This window comes from Neophocaena asiaeorientalis, unplaced genomic scaffold (assembly GCF_003031525.2).
Source record: "Neophocaena asiaeorientalis asiaeorientalis breed wild unplaced genomic scaffold, Neophocaena_asiaeorientalis_V1.1 scaffold13, whole genome shotgun sequence".
NCBI classification, from domain to species: Eukaryota; Metazoa; Chordata; class Mammalia; order Artiodactyla; family Phocoenidae; genus Neophocaena; species Neophocaena asiaeorientalis.
In genome coordinates, this window is record NW_020173734.1 from 151912 (window position 1) to 175740 (window position 23829).

A 23829-nucleotide genomic window follows, 5' to 3' on the forward strand; every position below is an offset into this window, starting at 1 on the left:
GTGTGAACATAAGAAAAGGAACCAGATTTCTTCCTGAGGAGTCAAGGTATGCTGCCCCAAGGTAGTGATGTTGGCACCAAATTAATACATGTTTTATCATCCATCCAGATATTTAGAATCATCCAGGTGACTACCACAGATTTGCTGGCCTTTCATCCTGGCATTTGGTACCACTTAGACCCACATGTTGGATTTCCAGGCCATTTAGAACCAAAAGTTGCCAAGAGGCAATGAAATCTTTTATGTTTCCAAAGATAATTAATTAAGGAGGAAAGCAACTTTAGCGTTAATAATCTAGAAACAAACTCTTTCTCTTGGGCCTGTTCTTGTAAATACTCCTGAACTCTTTCATGTGAACAGCCTTCTAATTGCATCTCTGGGACCTAATCCTGGAGGGTTTGAACTGATTTCCCTTTGCAACTTTAAAACCTTTGATACTGTGTCCCCTGGCAGGTGCGATTCCACTCCTTCCCTGGCCGTTTTAATAAATGGACTTTGGAGAGTTCCTCTCCCCATTTACTAAAGGTGCTGCTGCCTTTGAGTTACATTTGGAATTCACTTCAGGTCTCTACGAAATGGAAAGGAAAAACCTACTGCTACTGCATGTTCTGTGTTCATACATGACACTGCTCAGCCCAAGGATCCTTTCCTGGTGTGGAATCATCCACTGGAACACTGCTCCAGGTCAACAGAAGAAAGAAATTCCTGTAACACCTCAGATGCCTCTCTGCAAGGATACCTACCACTTTGCCCCTCACCTTATAGTTACTTGTGTCCAAGGGTCACCCCTCCCCTGCACAAGTCAGTTGTGAGTCCCTGCAGGCAACAACAATGTTTTGGGTTTCCTGGGGTGCTATGTGCCAAGGGCCAATACCTTGTATGAGGAGGTGCTCATCCAATATTGGGCCAACATCCAAATTTCCAATGTTGCTTTATTGGTCTCTAGATACTGGTTTTTTATCCATGTCTGCAAAACCTAGTATAATTTTTTTACATCTTTATTGGAGTATTATTTCTTTATAATGGCCTGCCATAATTTATTCTCAAAGTCAGCCATCTTCATTCTTTTTCATATGGTATCAATATTGTTTCATTTTTTTACAGGGTGCTAAAAGTTATACTCTAAACTCCTTAATTCAGAGGAGTTTTCTGTTTTTTAAAAAACATTATATCTGTTCATCTCCAGTAATTTTCATAAAATCTGACTTCTGGCCTTAGGGACCATATGCTTCTCCTGGGGGAGAAAGGAATGGTATAATTGGTTCTTTAATTTACCACACTGGACCATTCTTTAGGGTACAATCCAATCAAGGGCCAACAAGGGTAAATAAAGGATTGTAATAATTCTTTCTAACTTTATAAAGAATTTATTTTTACAATTCTTACATTTATTTTCTATGAAAAACTTTATATTGACTTCTTTATTGGTTAAAAAATCAAATATTATTTACCATGATTTTTGATGGTCTATTTTACATGGACCATAAGAAACCAAACATACCTGAAATCAAAGAGCAAGAAGAGTCCTTAACAATTGTCTACTGCCATGGGAAAATGCTTGAGTGGGAAACAGGTCCCAGCATTTTCTACAAATGACCATCACTGAACAGTACAATTCTCTGTGGGTTTAGTTCAACTACCTACAGTTTTCTGTGGCTTTCATGTTTTCTCTTTTGATTGGAAAAAAAAATGTTGATTAAAAAGAGTAATTGTCCAGTGAGAGTCACTTGCTTTACACAGGAGAAATGAAAGTCCCGGGTGTTCTGGCACAACCAGGACAAGAAATCTGGCCACAGGACATCTAGAGTAAGTTGTTCCTTGACTTGAGATTTGGCAAAGACATAGAATTCCATTTTTCAATTACTCTAAAATTTCAGTAAAATAAGAATTCTATGCATTTGAAAACCTGGCACTCATTCTAGAGTCAAGTAGGAAATGTGGTTTTACATAAGCAATGGATATGCTTACTAGACTTCCACTCTCTTTTAGATGGAACAGTCATTTGGACTCGTCATCTTACAGGGACTCCCTTGCCCTGCTCCAGTTTCTCTTCTCAGTCATTTGCTCTACCCAACTGCCCATTGCCAACAGTGGCTTCAGTCATCCAAGGATGCTCATAACCTCTGGTGCAAAAGGAGATTAGACTGTTTTGGTAAAGGGCTGCCAATGCTCTGGATATGAATTAGTTTCAGTGAAAGGAATCTGAACTTTTACATGATGGGTGCTAATTCCTGCTAACTGCTATCACCTCATAATTAGATTGGCAGACATTTCACTCCAGGGACAGGGGAGATGAAAACTGGTAGGTTTAAAAGCAGCCTTCTCAGAGGATTCTGAGACTGGGGGCTGTGAGATCAACAGCATGTTTCCAGGCCTTAGTTCTATGAAGGATTCAGAGGGCACAGACAACCACAAATTAGTGCTGTTAGCCACAGGACACAAGACCTCCAGATGCCTGAGGGACTACTATTTGCAGTGACCTGTAGTACACAGGTAATCTCCAATTAGTATAATGCAAAAAGCAAATGCAAGGTAGCAGCTAGGCTATCGGATAGGATTTCAAGAATAATCACCATCCCTTCTAGACCAGCAGTTGGCAAAACTGCAGCATGAGAGCCCAAGCCGGCCCACGGCCTGTTTTTGTAGGTAAAGTTTTATTACAGTACAACCATGCCCATTCTTTTTCATAATCCCTGTAGCTACTTTTGTGCTACAATGGTCGAGGTGAGCAGTTGCAACAGAGACCTATGGCCTCCAAAATCTAAAATATTCCTGATGACAGAAAAACTTAGCCAACCCCTGTTCTAGATCATAAAGGGGAAAAGTCAGAAGAAATAACCTTGAAAGTAAGCCAGGATAAAAGGGAGTTAAAGAAATCCCAACCTACAGTGTTGAAGCTTAGTAATAAAAGAGCTTAACATAGAGAAGGAAGGTCAGGGGAAAACTGTATATTCCTGGACTGTGTATGAGGATATTTCTATAAGGGTGATTCTGGATCATCTAAGCTGATGTTGGCAAACTACACCCTGCCAGTCAAACCTGGCTCACCATGTGTTTTTGTAATTGAAGTTTCATTGGAACACAATCACACCCGGTCATTTATATATTTTCTATGACTGTAGCATCATTACAAAAAAAGAATTCAGTAACTGTCTAAGACATTTAACTCTTCATTTATACTCAAGCCCCTTCCTCTTCTGGTCTTTCCCAAATTGTAAGACCTCTGAATCAGCTTTAAGGGCTCTTTTTCTCCATGCTAGATTTGCCTACTGTTCTCCAGCTGTTCCAGCCTCATTTCCAATCTTATCACCCATTATTCCCAGTAATCTGCAAGGACAAATAAAAGGGGCTTTATCTTCAGGCAAAATTTTGGCTTCATGATTACATGCCATATCCCAAATCATGAGTAACAGAGTACACCTGAAGTTTTAAAATTTAGTATCTGCTTAAACAAAATTTTCCTAACGTATTGATTAATGAATTAATGCTATGTTGGAAGGTCTCCAGTGACATGCCCAGGGCCATGTTTTGTCCAACATTTTAATCAAATGATCTCAATAAAAACCCAGAAGACATATTTGTCAAATTTTTGATGACACAAAGAAAGTAAGAAGTGCTTAGGTAAAGTTTCAGATACCAGAATTAGCATTCAAAAAGACCTCAAAAGGAAGGGAATTCTGAGCTAAACTGAACAAGAATGAGCATTGCTTAGCAAATGGTAAAGTTGAGCCTTGAGGTTGAAAGAAAATCAGCTTTACAGTTACAGGAAGTGGACTAACTGGTTTGAGAGTAGTTTGTGTGGAAAAATCAGGGCTAGTGGACTTACTTCCTTGCTAAGCATAATACCACTAAAAACAGCTGGCTATCCTAGGATGACTTATTAGAAGAATGCTGCCACAATCTGTAGTTTCTCCATAATGGACATTGGTCATCCCATGTTTTTAGAAGGGTGTCTGGTTCAAAGGGCCACTCTTCAAGAGTACACGGGGGAAAAAATCAAGTATATTCCCAGGAGTAGTACTGGGTTTGTGATTGAGAGATCTTAGAACTAACTATATCATCTAAGTTGAGATGGAAGGACTACAGAATGCTTAACTTGGAAAGAAATACTCCGTGAGGTTAGTGTCATTAGTGAGTTTCTACGGTAATACTAAGTCCCACACAGGGTTTGAAGGGTTTCCTAGGACGTGAGACTTTCAAGTGGTAAAACCAAGAAAGTTTGGGGCAAGCCAGGATGATTGGTTACCCTACACTATGCTTCAGCCACACTTATCTGCTATCTATTCAGCAAACAGTTAAACCTGTTCTTGCCCTAGAGTCTTAGCACTTGCTGTTCCCTCTCCCTGGAACTCTCTTCACTAAATTTTCACATAGTTCCCTTGTGTCCTTTTGTTTATTTTACTTTTTTATTTTTGCCGTGCTGGGTCTTCGTTTCTGTGCGAGGGCTTTCTCTAGTTGCGGCGAGCGGGGACCACTCCTCATCGCGGTGCGCGGGCCTCTCACTGTCGTGGCCTCTCCCGTTGTGGAGCACAGGCTCCGGATGCGCAGGCTCAGCGGCCATGGCTCACGGGTCCAGCCGCTCCGCGGCATGTGGGATCTTCCCGGACCGGGGCACGAACCAGTGTCCCCTGCATCGGCAAGCGGACTCTCAACCACTGCACCACCAGATAAGCCCCCTGGCAGGAGTTCTTTAGACCCAACCAGGTTGTCAATTACTTGCCACGCAGTCTTAATTTGGATGTTTGGTGGTCGTCTGGGTGGATGTTTTCAAGCCCAAAGAGATAGAGCAATAGGAGAATGAGAAAGACTGAGTGGGAAAAGCCTTGGCCTCAGTGCGCTTCTTCACGGCCAGAGAACTGGTCTCTGCCAGATCCTGCAGGTGACGTCAGCTGCCACTTAACGGGCTACTTGAATCTCCATGGCTCAGGATAAGTCCCAGACACCCTTCAGAGGGGAGCCATAGCCCAATAGGCGGATCGAGATTATGGCCTTTGAGGCCCCGCACTGGGTGCCAGAAAAGATGTTGCAGGAAAGAGAGTGGGGTGCCAGAGGATGGTCACAACCCAAGCCATGTCTGAGTCCCTGGGATGGCCGCCAAGTGTGGGTTCTTGGCTTTGTGCAGGCAAGAATTCAAGAGCAAGACATAGTAAAGTGAAAGAGGGTTTATTCAGGGAGATACACGCTCCATAGACAGAGTGTGGGCCATCTTGGAAGGCAAGAGCCTTTGTGTCCTTTTGATCTCAACTCAAACATTACCTTCCTTGAAAGCTAACATTTATTGTATAATAACAATCTTGTTCCAGCACTCTCTTTCATATCACTCTGTTTCTTTCATAACCGTTATTACTATATCAGTTGCTTTATTTGCTACTTCTTGTTCTCACTATCATCCCAAAAGAGTATAAGTCAAATAAGAAGGTAAGCCTTGTCTCTTTTTGTTCATTGTTGTATCCTCAGCAACTTTAACAGAACCGGACACATGGTATGAACTCAATAAATATTTGTTGAATGGACAAATGAATGATTCTGCCCGACTATAAAGCTTATATTGAATTCTCTCATAGACACACCAAAAAGCTCTGAGAAAAATATCCACAAGATAAATAAAATCCAGGTACTTATTAAACTTTCAGATTAGGCCACACAGATCAGGACGCTATAGGGTTGGGTCTAGTAGAATCTGACTACGAGGCAAGAAAGCTGCTGTCAATTAGGCCTTATGAGATTGCTACGTAAGTACTGTCTACACCCAGGAGATCTGAGTCTGGGCTGTTTGCATGTTGTGTGCTGTGCTCTTGAAGTGGAAAAGGTCTATTTTCACCTTAAATCTCATGATTCTCTGCCTCTGGTCAAACTATCGTCAGAGCCTTTAAGAAATTTGAAATTAAAAGACTGAGAGAAAAGATATCTATGGTCTCATAGCCAACTTCCCTTTTGGAAATATTGGCTATAGACTTTCTTTCTATTATGAACTCCCAGATGATATGGTTATTTTCTCCCAAGATTCTGGTCCATTCCATCATAATTAAGTCCACAGCATCATTTCCCCTCAATGCTTCTTTAACCTTCTGAGAAATGAAATTGTCAGCAAGGCAAATACCAAATTTATAAGATGCCTTGCTTTTACCAGACTGAGACTTCCATCAAATGCCTGGACAGCTGAAGCTTTCCATTCCTACTGTAGCTTGCCTCTATGCCAGTTCTGTAATCTTCATTAGGGAAGCATCAACCATGTCCTCCATGAAATATTTCCTTGATGGCACTGCAATTTCTTTCAATTTGTACGCTACTACAAATGTTCATCATCTTATTCTCCTTCACATTTTGTGAATTTCCACATAGGTTTAATATTTTTTTATATATGGGTGTGAGAAGGTCCCTAGGATAGAATCACACAGAAAATTCTTGAGGAATGGGTATCTCACATAAGCAGAACCTTACCATCAACCCTCTGTGGAAGGAGTGACCCACAAAAGCCTGATATGAAGTGACTATCTGGGTGAAAGTTCTCCTTTTCTGTTGTCTTTCTACAGATCACTGCTCTGTCAATCGATACATTTTTTTGCACCAAGAAATTGACAAGTAAAAACTTCAGGAAAAAAATTGTTCAGGGTCAGATAGCCAAAAACAGATAGTATGATTAAATGCAATATAAAAATACCTGAATGGAAAAATCCACTTAGTGAAAGTGACATCAAGAGCTTTTATTTCAGCAAACATCTTTCAAGAGTTTCCTCTGTGCAAGGTAGAGTTCCAAAGAAAACGGAGATGACTCAGATATGGTCACTAAATCAAGGAGCTCACAGCTTCCAAAATGTACACTCAGACTTACTTCCATTATACAGGGTCAAAAGTCCCTCAAGTTAAAAACAAAACTAAATAAAAATTGAACTCACAATCATACTTGGGAGAGAATTGGATTGACAAACATAGCATATCTTTGGAAGACCCAGTAAACACAAAATTAAGTTATACAATCATACTATGATGTACATTTTAATCCCCAAAATTCCTCAATATAAAGTCTTAATAGCACTACCTGAACATTTAACTTGCTATCAGAAGAGAAAGTAACTGAAGAACTGCCCAAACAGAAGAAAGCTTCTCCTTGAGGAAAACCAGCCCTGGTTCCCGACCACCACCATATTTACTGACCAGAATCATTGCTATAGGGAACAGCCACTGAAATGCTCATTAACCAAGTTAGGAGGAAAGTGAACATTATTTTAATGAGCTAAATATAGCAGATGTCTCCTCCTCCTTATTTGTTTTCTCTCTCCCTATTTGCATTAGGCAACTTAATTACAAAGCAGGGATATCTCCTAAATCCCCAAAGTGGAAACTGTTCTTCAAGTCTGAGGTTATAAGTTCTTAAACCCACCACAAGATTATCCAAATTTCCAAAGTTCCTTCTTGCATTTGAAGTGTGGCTTCTTTTAATACTACCTAAATATTTTTGGTCTGTAAGTAGACTATACACTTTTGGCAAACACCAATACTTTAAAAATATCTCAATGTATTCAGAAGGATATCTCCTCAATTTATTTTTCTGTGGCTGGGAACAAAGTAACAGAATTTTGGACACCTCTAGAAGAAATATCATTCTAATATTTGCACAGGCAAAGAAAAACTGCATGTCGTGAACTGGCAACTATATTATTATTATAAGGCTAGAAAATGAATTTTTTTATTGTTTTTTAGACACCAACCTTTCATGGTAGCCTTATTACAAGCCAACTCTGTGTAAATAAAAGAAAAAGATATTTAACAAGGAGAAATAAATGTGCATGATTCACCAGCACAGTTAACTCAAGATTTTCCAACCTTATAACCACAACCGATAGGAAGATTTATCACCACAGCTGCCTGTGTTAAACCTCTTTTCCTTGCAGTTGAAGGAATCAAATTTCTTCTTGGAGATTAGTCATTTGTGGGGGTGTCGCCAACTGCAAAATGCTTCTGTTATGAATGAGGTGCACTTCTCTGTTACTGTCGTCCAGCCCTAAGTCAGTGAATAATTTTCGTCTCTTTATATGTCTTTTCCCACCTACCATCAGGAACAAATTTTAATGACTTACACAGTCAACCTTTCTTTAGTTGTTATTCAAACTGAAAACTTCAGATGGTATTGTTTCTGGTAACATGATAACCTTACAAGGAAAGGTAGGATGAAATAACATTTCGGCACATGTTTACAAGGATGAAATCTAAGCTGAAGGAAAGGTCTATGTGGGGTGTGAAAGTGGGAAGGGAGCTAAAGTTTCTTGGGTGGTATAATTGTGCCAGGCACTGTGTTAGGTTCTTTATAGAAATAATCTCATCTAATTCTTGGAACAGTCCTGCCAGAGGCTAGGTGATATTCCCATTTCACGTATGAGAAAACTGAATTTCTCAAGATTATGCAGCTTGTTAGTGGCTGAACCAGAATTTAGACTTTGATCCAGCTGACTCCCTTGCTTTTGCTCTGTATTTCAACATTCTGCCTATTGAGCATGAAGAATTACCTAATTATATGCAGCACTAATATAACTATACAATAAGGAGAGATTTGATTCTGTGTCTAGATAAGAAATCTTTTTTTTAACATCTTTATTGGAGAATAATTGCTTTACAATGTGTTAGTTTCTGCTTTATAACAAAGTGAATCAGCTATACATATACATATATCCCCATATCTCTTCCCTCTTGCGTCTCCCTCCCTCCCACCCTCCCTATCCCACCTCTCTAGGTGGTCACAAAGCACCGAGCTGATCTCCCTGTGCTATGCGGCTGCTTCCCACTAGCTATTTTATATTTGGTAGTGTATATATGTCCATGCCACTTAAAGCCAAAGGAGTCTTCAATGGGTCATCTGTTTTACTCCCTACTGAAAGCATATAAAACTGACAGGGCTCTGTCTTTTCCTTTCTTTTATTTTTAAACACTTCTGGAAACATGCATTCCAAAATTTGCCTTGTCCCTCTTCACAATTTCTGGTAACTGTTGTCTTCATGAAATCCTTTTATCTAATAAGATTTTCCCATCACCCTTTAAGCTCTTGTTTGGAACTATATGGAGATGGGAGGATCTTCACATAGTAAGTTTCTGTCATTTGAAAACGGATGTCAGAACAATTAAACAGAGTGAGAGTTCAATAAATCCACCAGTTGCTTGGTTTACTTCATGTCATTTTGGCTAGTGATGTTTTTCCATTGAATTGACTGATAGCTTTAGCTTCATATACACTGTCTAATTTAACATGCATAGGTGGTTTTAATATGACATATAAGAACAACAACCAAAAAAAAAAAAAGGTTGAAAAGCAAAGAAGTATTTCAAGCATTCACAACTGGATCATTGAGCTTAAACTTAAAACTTATTACTTGCTGAGTAATATTCCAAGTAATAATTTTCAAGTTTAAGCTCAATGATCCAGTTGTAAAAAAAAATTATTACTTGCTAATTAATGAACCAGCTTAAATAAAGTCGACTATAAACGAGCATCTTAGGTGGGGAGATGTAGCATATTTGCCTCTTTTTTTTTTTGGTCAAGAATAAAGTCAATCATCTAGCTACGCCCCTTTATGAGAGTAATAATTCTGTTTAACCCACTGTTAATGATTGTCTTACTTAATCAAATAATCAAATATAAGTATCTAACAGTCCAAACAACTTTCCTGATATACGGTTCTACAAGACAGGAAAGTAAAGAGAAAACCTATATTTCCACCATTGGATACTTGAACAGCTGAGTCTAACCCAGTAAAACAAATGACACACAATAATCAGAGCTGCAGAACAGGAACTCTTAACAGGCTATTGAGATGCTACTCTTCTTATTTTCCTCATGTAGGTGACATTATGTTTTGTCTTCTTTCCTAGTACTTGAGACAATTAAATGGGCAGTCTAAAGAGAGGCAGTGCCTCTGAGGGGACTGAATTCATCCTTGTTGGATTTTCCCAACAGCCTCAAATCCAGGCTGCCTTCTTCTTAGGACTGCTGTTTTTCCAGCTGGTCACAATGTTTGGGAACGACCTATTGTTGTTGTAGTGAGATGGGATTCTTGACTTCATACCCCTATGTATTTTCTTCTCAGGAATTTATCCTTCCTTGATATGTTACTCCACTAGCTCGGAGCCATATATGTTGGCCCAATGCTTCAGGGACTTCTGCAACATTTCCTATACCAGCTGTTATGCCCAGATGACCACATCCCTCTTTCTGGGGATGACAGTGTCTCCTTGCTATCATGGCTTACGGCAGGTTTGTTGCAATCTCCAATCCCCCCGCGTTACACCATCATTATGAACAACCGGGTTTGCATACAGTTGGCCTTGGAAACCTGGGCCAGTGCCTTCTTAGTAGCAGTCACGCCAATCATTGCAATCCCTGCTCATTATTGTGGGCATAATATCATCAACCATTTTACCTGTGAGATTCAGGCCCTGCTGAAGCTTGTCTGCTCAGACACCCCTGTCAGTCTAATTCTGGGTCTGGTTATCAGTGTGTTCACACTGCCTCTGCCATTCACCTTCATCCTCATTTCCTACTTTTGCACTGTTGTTGCCATGCTGAAGATCCGTTCTGCAGAGGCCAGACTTAACACCTTCTCCACTTGTGGATCCCATGTTAACTGTGGTCACTGTATTTTATGGGACAGTCATCTAAATGTACCTGAAACCTCAGTCAAAGGAATATCAGGAAGAAGACAAAGTCATTTCAATATTTTATGAAGCAGTTACCCCCATGTTAAATCCCCTCATTTATACTCTGAGAAATAAGGATGTAAAAGGTGCACTTAGGAAGTTAGCCAAAGGAAATGAAAAATCCTAATGGCTCTCTTTATAAGCCTCTCCAATGTGCAAGAATAAAAATGAAAACTCAGCCCATAAAATTTCAATTTATGTTTTTAAAAACAAACAACAACAACGAAAATCTTAGCGAGCATTCTTTCCGTGGTCATCACTAGGCACTCATCAAGTCTACCGTGAATGTTAACATTTTGTCAAGCCGTATTAAGAGCTAAAGCCATGAATGTGTGCAAAATAGTTCACAAAGAGAATAATAGTAGTAGGTAGGCAAAGGTGACTGCTACAGCCATAGTAGCCCATCAGGAAGAAGTTTCTCTTCTGGGATATAAACCACAGGATTTTTGCAACTAAACATCTTTGTATTTGCCACACAAGATAGATGGAATTCATATATAGGACAGTGGTTATGCAACCATAATATAGCATTTGCTCCTCACATCACATTTTATAGATGTCTGACCCAATTTTGAACCTAATAGACAAATGACCTCTCACTTCCCACATTTAGGTGATAATATCTCATGCCAAGAAATATCTTTTGTTTGTAAAACACTTTATCATTTAAAATGTGTTTTTAAATAAATTATTCTAGTTTATACTTATAATTTCTTATTTTAAAATAGTTTGCATATTATACATATTAATAAATATTTTCTCAACCAACATTTGTTTCTGAAAACATTAAATTTCCATCATATCAATTTCTTTCTTTTTTTTTTTTTTTTTTTTTTTTGCGGTACACGGGCCTCTCACTGTTGCGGCCTCTCGCATCGCAGAGCACAGGCTCCAGACGCGCAGGCTCAGCGGCCATGGCTCACGGGCCTAGCCGCTCCGCGGCATGTGGGATCTTCCTGGACCGGGGCACAAACCCGTGTCCCCTGCATCGGCAGGCAGACTCTCAACCACTGCGCCACCAGGGAAGCCCCAATTTCCTATAAAAATGTCTAAACTGAAATTGTTATTCTTTTGCCTTCTTCTATTTCTCTGCCTTCTTTTCCATGGTGTGCTTTAGTGACCCTCTGGCCATTTCTACTCCCACTTCTCATACACATTCATGAGCTTCAGCATTTCTGCTCTACTCAAAAGTGTTCATGGCCAAGATTGTGATTATTTTTCTCCTTTTTCCCAATTTAATAAGATGCCATATGCAGTTTCTATCGTTGTCAAGCAACATTTATTTTACACTTTATATTATGGTAACTTGATTCTTTTTCTCATCTTAAGTTGGTTGACTCCAGAAACCTTCTGCCATAGCACATTCAGAAGGTAGTTATGTCTTGCTTCTAAAATTTCCTTTATTCCCAGAGCCTTCTCTTGGGTAGATGACTATCTGGTCACAATATTTTCTATCCTTAGCCTTTTTCTTTACTTTCTAAAGGTTGATTATTCTGAAGGTATATTATCTGACAAATTATATATATACATATATTTATATACATTATGTGTAATATATATTATTTATATAAATTAATTAATAGTAAATTAAATATTTAATAAAAATTAAATAAATTTAAAGTAACTATATAAATTATATAAAATATATTATAAAGGTATAATATAATGTAATTATATTCCACACTGCACTTTGTTGGTGGTTCCATGCATATAATTGAAGCTATTTGGATTGTGGGCAATGGATTCAGAAAGCTTTGATTCAAATTTAAGCTCCACTATTTATTAGCTATGGCATCTTTGGCAAATAACTGCTCTGTGTTCCCCACCCATAAAATAAAGACAAAATAAAGTTCCCCACCCATAAAATAAAGATAATAATAGTACCCTTCTTATTGTGCCATTGGAAAATGAAATTGATAGTCTATTTAAAGTTCTTAGAGCAGTTCCTAGCACATAGTAAGCGTTCAATACATGTAGATATTATTGCTATTTTCTAAAAGCTTCCAAATACTCCTAGTCTTTGTTTTCTAAAATCAATTTCATTTATGCATCATTTTCTCCAGGGTGTGCAATGAGGAGCCTCACCAGCCCATTCTCTAATTTTAGAAACACAGTAATATCATATTTCCCTTTGGCTCTCACTTTTATGGCTTTACTCTTAATCTGGTTGACTCCTATTCCAGTTCCTCTGACCTATGCTTGATATATTTTAAGTAGAGACAGCCTCAAACTTAGGAATGAGTTATGTCCAAAAGTTAACTCATAAGTCATCAGCTTGGAACTCTGAGCACGTTTTCCCCACTGAGACAGGATAACAACATTCCAAGGGCAGTTCACCAACACCTATTTAGGTCATCATTCTATCACTAATAATACTAAAGGCCTTAGGAGAATTTTCTAAAGTATGTTTATTGGAAGATAGGTTTTGAGTCCCCATTTGGATTCTAAAAGCACAGGCACTGTAAGATGGCATTAATGATCAAAAAAAAAAAAATCTGCCATGAGGATCTGTGTAACCACTCTCATGACCTGCTGGGTGTATGAGGAAATCTCCACAAGATGTAAGAGTGAGACTCAGGGAGCTTTTCTAGAGACTAAAAAATGTAGTAACTTGCTTCTATGTATGGGTCATGCACAATTCAGAGGACTGCTTTTTATGTTAGTGCTGGTGTTGAATGACTTGCTAACAGAAGGCCTGGGGTCATTCATTCCATAAAGATTTAAAAAGTGGCTACCGTATGTTAGGAATACAATCCAGGTAAGTCATTTTCTTGCCTTTGAGAGGCTCACATTTGAGTTGGGGAGTAAATAAGCATAGTGAAGTGCTACAGATACTGCAATCCGTATTTGCACAAGTTACAGAGACCAGTTCTAACTTGGCAGTCAGGAAATATTTAATAGAAGAGATGACACTTTTAGTAGAGTCTTGAGAGAAGAATAGTTTTCCAGTTGGATAAAGAAGGACCATTTTAGTGGATGCAATGTGAACAAGTACAGAGGTATAAAACCCAGTTTGCTGTACTTCCAGATACTGCCAATTCAATTCCCACAGCAGAGGGTGTGGGAAGTGTTTTAGCAAAATATAAAACTTGAAAAGAAAGCAGAAGGCCAAATTATGGGAAGATTGCTATGCTGTATTAAGGAGCTTGCACTTTATTTATTCTATAGGTTAACAAACTACAGCCTAAAAGGCCAAAGCCAGCTGTTGGCTTGTATAGCCCATGAGCTAAGAATGGTTTTCAAATTTTTAATGGGAAGGCTATTGACAAAGACTGTGCGTGGCCTGTGAAGCCTAAAACATTTAGTGTCTGACCTTTTACAGAAAAAATTTTTCTGAGCCCTGCTATAAGTGGTGGGTAACTACTGAAAATTTTGGGCAGATCAGTAGCATGTTCAGAATTGTGTGTTTTTTGTTTGTTTGTTTTGTGGTATGCAGGCCTCTCACTGCTGTGACCTCTCCCGTTGCGGAGCACAGGCTCCGGACGCGCAGGCTCAGCGGCCATGGCTCACGGGCCCAGCCGCGCCGCGGCATGTGGGATCTTCCCGGACCGGGGCACGAACCCGTGTCCCCTGCACCGGCAGGCGGGCTCTCAACCACTGCGCCACCAGGGAAGCCCCAGAATTGTTTTTAAAAGCTCAATTTTACAGCAAATGTGTAAAATTGATTGAAGAGATAGCAGATTGGACATAGGGCCAATTAGGAGGCTGTTAACAATAATCTGAGACCTGATGCAGACCCAAACTAAGGCTGTAGCAATACGGATTTGGAAGAAACTTGGGTCATTAGAGTAAACCTTCCTTTTTCGTTTTTACATGCAATTTCATTCACATTCAACATTCATTTTCTCAGAAGCAAGATCTTTAGCACAAATGTAATAAGGGGCCTTGGGGTTGGGTGATCTCATCCACAACATCATTCATTTCTTTCCTAACATTCCGTGAGCACAGAGAAATATGAAGAGAGCAGGGTTCAAAGTCACTTAGTTGTGTGTTTTACTCATATATTACAGCCCTTTCTCTGACCCAGAATAGCTTTGTAAGGCATATAAAATTGCATTTTGTTCAAACAAAATGTGTTTATTTAAAGATAATAAATATCCTCTGGCTTCTCATATGATCTCTGAAGTTCACTGATCACCTGTCACTCGTTTAGACGTAGTGTTGCATCTCATGCATTATGAATAGTGCCACCATGAGCCTTAATAAAAAGATTTCTAAAAATAGTGTTTAGTAATGTCAGTGACTCCCAGTTTCTTTTTCTTTGCTCAAATGCCATTAACCCTCCTTGTTTTATCATATTGGTCGTTTCTTTCGTATCCCATATACTACAGAAACCACAGATATAATCATTTTGTAATATATACATATATAAAATCACTATGCTGTACACCTTAAACTTACACAAGGTTACATGTCAGTTGTATCTCAATAAAGATGGGGGAGGAAAGAAAGAAACCCACAAATAAATACTTGCTCAGCCCATGCAAATAAAAGTCCTAGAATAATAATATCTAAATTTTGTTCAAGATATGTTCACAAATATTGTTTCATTTGAGCTTCACAACGGTGTGAAGTCACTTTACAGATGATAAATTCAAGGATCTGGAAGCTGGGAAGATTTGCCTAAGGTAAAGTAGGACTAAAACCCATCTCTGACCCCAAAGCTTGTAGATTTTCCATTGTGCTGCATCCATAAGGCAGCAGATTCATGTTTTCTCATCAACAACTTGTTCATGATGCTCACTCACACTTGAGCTGTGAAGTCTGTTGCTGAGTCGCTCTTTCATTTGTTGCTTGTTTTTTCATACCCCCATATCAGGCTATATCCTTTCCTGCATTATAAATCCATAAAGGACTCTCATAACTGACTTAAAGTCACCTTAACCTAGCTGTCTATAACCTCTCAAGCACGTGGCAACCTTCTTCTCTTCATGCACATGAGAAAATCCAGTAGACTTGCTTGCCTTTGCTTCTTCCTTGTATTACCCAGACTTTCTGTCTATTGCACACATTTATCACTTGCTCTTTGATTTTCCCTATTTCTGTTCTAATTTCTTTATTTTTTTTCTGTGCTCTACATTAATTTGTTCTAAAATTCAAAATACCTATTTTTCTCTTCAAAGCATTTGGCTTCATTTCTTTCCTTGAGAGCTTTCTTCAAATTATTTTTTCATCTGTATCAATCCTTTCTGACAGCTTGCCATGAAAGCTGGGCTTCTCTCCCCTTGACCATTCCTCATCGTTTTCAATGCCTTCTCTTACTTATATGAATTTGCTCATCCTCCATTTACCTCTGCCAAATTTCCAAGCTTTTAAGAAATTAATTTAGGCTATTACCTTTGCACGATCAGAAAAAGTGCTATCTTTCATTTTATATGTCGGATCTCTACTGTCTCTTGCATATAAATCCGATCAACCCTACTGGATCACTTCCCTTTTATGTAAGCATATTGCAAAGTGTTAGCATACGCTTCCAAATAATCTCTCAAGTTACATTTTTGCACACAATTTTCTAAGTATTCAGCTTCACTGGTCAATTTCCAATTATCTCTGGCCCTTTTCCCTTTTCTGAGATGTAATTGAAATGTCCCTCCATTCCAAAACCACTCTACTTTATGAAGAATGAAGAAAGGGCACCACATCCTTAATTTACAAATCCAAGCTCTTCTTCTCCTTAATTGACATCCTTGATCATGCCCTCCAATTCAGATCTCCTATCTTTCAAACATTTGCATGGTGATATTTTACCAAAAATCTTCCTCTCTGTTGTAGTCTCTTTCTCCTTTTCAATAACAAGAACATCAAACAAAGTCATGTCATGTGAATAATGGATGTGTACTATAAGCAAACAACAGTATGCTATGGATATAAAGTAAACAGATAAATTATCTATGGGTAAGAAGAAATGTAGTATATTTCTTTAACATTGAAGAATTTGAGCTGGGTTTAGAAGCATGGATAGCATTTAATGGTATGGGATATGATCATATTCCAAATGGCAGGGAAAAAATGCACACAAGTGTAAATAGGGCGTATCATGTCATAGGGTGTATTTTCAGAATGGCTAGTTCCTGTTGGCCGAAGGATGGGCTGCAAGAGTCATAAATCAGGAAAGGTAAGGTGGGCGTACGCTGTAGAGCATATTGTTGACCTACAAAGTTTATCTTTTATTCTATAGGAAAGAGTAAGCCATTGGAAGTTTAAAAAGGAGTAACAAAGTAGACTCTCAAATCTTTACCAAAAGAGTGAATGAGTGAATCAAAGATAAATCCAAAATGTTTTATTTGGATGAGTAGGAAGAGAGCAACGCTGTTAACAAAGGAAAGAAGGAAGGGGAGCTGCTGGCTTTGGTCAAAGGGAAATGGGCTCAGCTTTGGATATAAGTGAACATAAGGTGCTTGAAAGCCATCCAAATCAAGTTATTCATCAAAAACATGGATATGAAGGTTTGTTGAACATAAAGATTGAAATTCTACCACATAGAAAGAATAGTTAAAATTATAGGGGTGAGTGAAATCACCATGCCTAAAGTCAGAGAAAAGGTCAGAAGGAGTTTCCATGGAGAATACCCACAGGGGTAGGAAGAGAAAGATGGGAGGTTAAGGAGAAAAAGCATTGTATGGGAGTTAGAAGAAGAATCCAGAGACTGAAATATTATTGAAGCCAAAGGAATATAGAATTTAAAGGAAGGGGGTGATTAACAATGCTGAATGTTTCAGAGATACAGATGAAAATGTGTTCTAAGAAGCATTAGATTTGGCAATTAGGAAGTGATCGGAAACCTTCAAATAAGGTATTTCAGTAGACAGGATGGTGCAGAAGCTAGACGGTGGGGGAGAAGTGAGAAAGTAGAGGCAGCAATTGTAGACTACTCTTTAGTGAAGTTTGGTGATAAAGGGAAGGTAAGAAATGAGATAGCTCATGAATTTATCAGGATTAAGGGATGAGTGATCTTAAAATTGGAGAATCCTCTGTATGATTGTAAGCATAAGGAATGGAGTTTGGTACAAATTGGGATATATATATACATATTTATATATTTATATAGTAAAATTGGTAGCATGGAACATGAGGATAACTACTAAAGCAGACCCTGAAAAATCAAGAGGAAGTGAAATCAGTTAACCATGTATATGTTAGCTCTGACAAGAAGGCAGGTGGGAGCTTCTTTCTTAGAGGCAGAAAAAAGTATAGTTTCGGATATAGGAAAGAGTTAAAATTGAAAGGAGAGAAAGGAGCAAACAGATATTATTCCTCTTTGATCAATCTAAATTTCTATTACCCATTTCTTTATTCCTTGTACTTCTGTGTCTTGAAGTCCATCTTCAGGAAATCTGTAGCATTTATTTTCTTGTGTATGTCTCTATGGTCCTTCTTTCCCCACTCTGTAGATGTTTTATGTAGCAACTCCGCATTGTCTTTTTCCTTCAGTTTACCCCAGATTTTTTTGCTGCACTTTCATTTTACTCTTTTCCTTTACTCCTTTCTCTACCCCTCCTAACATCCATTTTTATTCCTCCCTTCAACATAAACCTATCATCCACACACATTAATCCCTGAATCTCTCTTTTTCATACAGACCTTTCCTGACTTGTGAAGACTACAGCTAGTGATTACTACATATTTCAAGAGGTTGAACTGTGATAAAAAGTGATAGCCAGAGAAGGGATAGCATAGTGGGGAAAAAAAACTTGAACATGCTTACAGGATAAGGGAAAAGAGTCAGTAGAAAAGGGAAGCGAGGTGTTAATACAAAACAAAGTAAATTATTTTATTCTACAGCAAATAAAAGGGAATGGAATCCAGAGCACAGGTAGAAGAATTTTTCTTAGGCATAATGAGGATTCTTTTCCACCAAGGCAGGAGGGAAGGAGTCAGTGATGAATCAAACATATACCTGTTTGTAGGAGGAGGGGACAGGAAGTGTAAGAATTCTAACCTGATGACTTCTATTTTTTGGAGTATTAGAGAAGTCAGGTACTGAGAGTGAAGACAGAAATGATGGAGAAGATAAGGAGAGGCTCATGGAGGTTCCAGTAAGCTATTGTGAGAAATGGAGAAGAGAGCAGTCTAGGAAAACATCACATTATCATGACATGGAGGGTCAATGAGAGCTTAAAAGCCATAAATATGTAGAAGCATAAATTCACAAAGGTGTGAGATCTTGTCTTGGCAATATTTAGCAGTCTACATGTAGTAAAAGATGGCCTGAATAAGGCCTATGTGTAGGAAAAGAGTTTAATTAATTCACGTGAAATTGAGATAGGGATGAATTCCAATGTCCCAAGAGAGTATGCTGTGCTTGAAAAACTATAGGAGTTTGTTATGGCTGAAAGCATAGTAACTGAGGCTGAAAAAGTTAATCAGGGACCTAAGAGTTGATGTTCTCACATTCCTTTGGCAATGGAGATCCATTGAAGGGTTTTGAGCATGAGAATGATTTGATCACATTTGTGTTTTGAAAACCTCTCTAGGGAATATCTGCGGAGGATGGATTGGGAAGAGATATTGGAGGCAAAGGCGCCATTTAAGGAGTTTTTTCAATAATATAGATGAGAGGACCTACCCAAGGTGGGCACAGAGTGGAGGAAATGGATTAGAGAGAACTACAGAGACATTTGGTTGAGGATAGATTTGAGAAAACTTGGTGACTAAATGGGATTTTAGTTTATTTGAATCGTTGTATTTCTTCCTAAAGATCCTTCTTCATTACTCCACTCTGTAGCTGATAGCTATAAGCGATCCTTCCTCTGACTGAAGCCAAGAGAAAAAAAAAAGCTTAGGACTAAATGCATCTGAAGCTTATAGTGTATTCTTGAAACTTGAGCAGTCTAATGAAAAAAGCATGGACTTTGGAGTCACACAGTCCTGGGCTCTAAACCTAGCTCTGCCACTTAATATCTGCATGATTTTGCATAGTTAGCTTCACTGAGCCTTAGTTTCTTACTGTATAAAATGAGGATCATACCTATTTTCCAAAGTTGTAATATTTAAAATGAAATACTGAAAAAATGTATAGAAGGTAGGTGGTTTGAATACTTCCTGGTACATAGTAAGTGTTCAATAAATGGTGGCTAGTTCCGTTTTCATTGTTTCTGATATTATTAGTATCTTTGTTATTGCTTCAATATTCATGTAGCCCTTTTGCCAGGTTCTGCTGTCCCCTCCAGGGCTAGTTTCATATGTCACAAGCTACTCCTGCCTTCTTTACACTGAAGTCATACATACATTATACATACATACATTCATACATTATAGATAGGTGACTCCTCAAATATATCTAAATAAGCCATTATGCTTTAAGTACCCTACGTGCTTCAGGTCACATGGTTTGGAGGACCCTCCCCTCTTCTTGTCCACCAATGAGTCAGCTGGTACCTGGTTCACACCAATAGCAGAGGCTGTCCCTGAAATCAGATTGTATTTGGCTGGCAGATAAAACCATACCATATAAAGATGGCTTCTCAAATCATGTGTTTAATTGTTGCTGCCATATTGTATATACAAATAAATATCATATCATTCTATATGTCATATGTGAATATGTTATATTCATATTGTCCCAGTCATGCCTCACATCAACTACCTGAAAAAGTATGAATTGGAAGAAGCCCCTCGAGTCTCATCACTTAAGGAGCTCCTCCAAAAGCAAAATCATAGCAGCCAAGACCCCTCTAACTGCATCATGGGCAGCTGTCCCTGAAATGATATCTGCCAAACTGGATGGCTGTCCACAGAGACTGCCCTACAAATAACCTTTGGTATGGGGTTGTACCTCTAGTTACATCCTGTGAATGGCAGAAATCCTGCCACATAGTGGCTTTCCTTGGGTTATAGGTGTATAGACAGAATCAAAATAGCTTACTGTTTTATTCTAAATAAATCCAATGTGGTTCCTTTAACAAAGTAACATGTTTAGGGTTCTTTCCTCAGAAATCTACTAGGTTGTTGCTCCAAGGGATCACTTTTCCAGAACTAGGGTTCAACTTTAGGTGATAACCTGAGTTAGGCGTACAAAATAGCTTGTGCATGAAAAGAGATCCAAACTATCAGGGATTTTCCAAAATTTCCCTTCAGCATCAGCCCTAAGGCCCTAAATTATTAATACCTCTGATAAGACCTTATTAGGTGCTTTTGACAGTGTTTTCAATCAGGTATTCTAGAATATTCTGCTGCCGAAGCTAGAACTAGGCTCAATGGCATTCTCCATGTTTATGTTTTCCTGATTGTAATGTGGAACCACTTTACCCAGAATGTAGCAAAATGGGGTTGTGAGAGGAAGAGAGAAAAGTGGTCTATCAAATACTTGTCCTAACTTCATCTCACCCTCAAATATTCACAAGGCTGCTCTCCACATGGTGGAGACCTTTAACAAGTGTGAAGAGTCTGCTTAGCTATGATAGAAGGAGCAAGGAGTTTGTAGCGACAAATTAGGAATACATTTCAGGTAAGAGCAGGTAGACCTTCTGTTAGCCTACGGATTTCAAGGACATTTAGGACAAGAGCACCCAGTCACCTCACTATTTGAAGAGCAGCTGACTGAATGTTTATGGAGTTTAAGATTAATGTAAACTGTATTTAAATAATTAATTAATTAAATAATTTAAACATATTTTTGTAAACAACAGCTCAAAAAACAATCCACGGGCTTCTCTGGTGGCACAGTGGTTGAGAGTCCGCCTGCTGATGCAGGGGACACGGGTTCGTGCCCCGGTCTGGGAAGATCCCACATGCTGCAGAGCGGCTGGGATCAGGGGCAGGGACAGGTAAGCTACAGCAAGGAATATCTCCACTCTAGTCCTACAAAGGTTTATGCCACTTGCCCCCGGCTCCCAGTGTTTCATTGCCCTTGAGGCACATCTGGCCCAGACTATCACTGCCTAACACTTTTCCAGGAGAGTTATTTAACGTCATCTCCTGCTAGTGTACAGTGCAAAGCACCTGTGCATGATAATGAATTTTAAGCATTTATGCACAGTAGTAAACACAACCTCGTGGTTGTGTTTCACTGTAAAATGGGCCCTTCTGGCTTTTCTGGTATCCACATGTGTGTTTGTGTGTGTGCATGTTTACATGCATGTATGTAAACAGTAAGTAACAAGCAAAAACACAGCAGTGTGCTATAGGAACTAGAGCAATGAGTGCTGAGTGTGACTCTCTATCCTCATTCCAGGCTGAATCATGTGTCCCTCCTGTGTACCGAGGTTAAATAACCACTAATATCTATGATATTACATAGCACTTCCACTCTAGAATTGTCAAAAATTTACCAGCATTTTCTGAATGCATTGGCTTGAGTAGCTGGACCCCAGAAATACAACTATCTAAACACCGATTTACTTCTAATGGCAGACATAAAATTGGTTGCTCTCATAGTGAACTAGATGGAATCAACTGAAACAGAAGGTGGTATGAGGGTATCCACGGGAGTTTGAGTATATAATTCAAACATAACTTTTGTCCCAATTCTAGGAGGTCATGTAGACCATCGTTCAAGAAATATTAAAATATAACTGGAACCCTACATAAACCAAAGGGTGTGACACTGTAATTGAAATGGTGAAGTCTGCTTTCATCTTTAGTCTTTTCAGTACAGTAAGTCACTGTATGTCTACCTGAAAATCCAGATTGGAGAATAACTGGGTGCCCCAGGGCTTGTCTAGAAAGTCAGATGAGGGAGTGCCATTTTCAGTCCTGCAACATCATTGTTCAATTTCTAGTGTATGGGTAAAGTATCCCCAGCATGGAATGTTGAAAGGCAGGCAGATGAACCTCTTCCCCAGCTTTTCATTGGTCTATCCCTGGCACTTCTAAAGAAGAGTGCTGGAAGAAATAGCTGAAATAAAAGACACTGAACAAAGAGCCACAGGTTACAGTTGGGCTAAAGCCCTTGAGTCAGCACTAGCTGGCAACAGAGAAATTGAGAGATTGCAAACATAAGCAACTTAATGTGGCCCTCTACTTTACTCCGGGGTAAGGTTTCTGTGAAATGGATTCTCACCAAAAAGGGAGAGACAAAGAAGCAAACAATTATAATACCGTATGTAAAATGCTGTAAAGGAGATAAACACAAGATTCTATGGGATTATAGTGACACCTAACACAGGCTTAGAGGATAAAGGTACCAGGGAGGGCTGCCTGTAAGATATGACATCTGAAATGAGCTTTGAGGGATGAACAGGATTTTATTGGATGAAGAAGTTGTGGCACGTATTCCACATAGAACGAAAACAGCCTGTTCAGAGGAGTGAAAGCATTAAACAGAAGCATGGGCAAACCGGAAGTAGCCCTGCCTGGCTGCACTATAGGGTTTGAAGGGGTAGGGAAGAGATGGCAAGATTGGACAGAGGATGGAATGGCAAGATGAGAGGCTGGAGCAGGAACCAGATCATGCATGGCCTTCTGTGGCACTATACTGTAAGCTCCAAATACGTTATGGCTTTAATAATTAAGCTTCATGAAAGAAGAGACCGTATATGTTTCATTTATGAATTCATCCCCAATGTCTCCAACATAGTACAAAGTACATAGCACAGAATAGATTGTCCAAAAGAAACATGAAAGAGTCCTATGCTAAAGCATTTACACATCATCCTGAAGGCTAAGAACAGCCATTAAATGTTTTCAAGCAGAGAAGTAACATGGTTAGATTTAGATTTTAGATAGAGTCTGGTTGCTGGGTGGAGAATAAATGGGAGGAATCAACACAGGATGCAGGCAGTGTCTATAAGGTCGCTGCAGTAATCCAAGTGAGAGGAGATGGTAGCCAGGAATGAGGAATGTGGAAAACTGTGTAAGTTCAAGAGATATTTAGGAAATAGAATGAACAGGAAGAGGTAACTGAATGAAAAAGAAGATAGAAGGAAGAATGTTTCAGAGATGATACCACCAGTTTGATGACTTGAACAAGGTGGTGCTGTTTAATGAGATGGGGAATACTGGGAAATGATTAAGTCTGGGAGGCAAAGAAGGGGTTTTGATATGGGATGAAAATGTGAGGAGAGTCGATGGCAAGGAGAGTAAGGAAAATATTAGTTCCCTTTTGGAAACTTTGAGTTTAAGGTGTCTGATGGATATTCAATTGGCTATATATCAAGTAGCCAGTTGTGTGTATGTATGTTATGTGTGTATGTATGTGTGTGT

The 23829-nt window shown here is 39.0% G+C and overlaps 1 pseudogene; it reads left to right on the top strand.

Moving 5' to 3' along the window:
- The window catches only part of LOC112403623 (olfactory receptor 13H1-like), a 37865-nt pseudogene extending 27052 nt beyond the window's left edge, over positions 1–10813 (top strand).
- The last annotated feature ends 13016 nt before the right edge of the window (positions 10814–23829 follow it).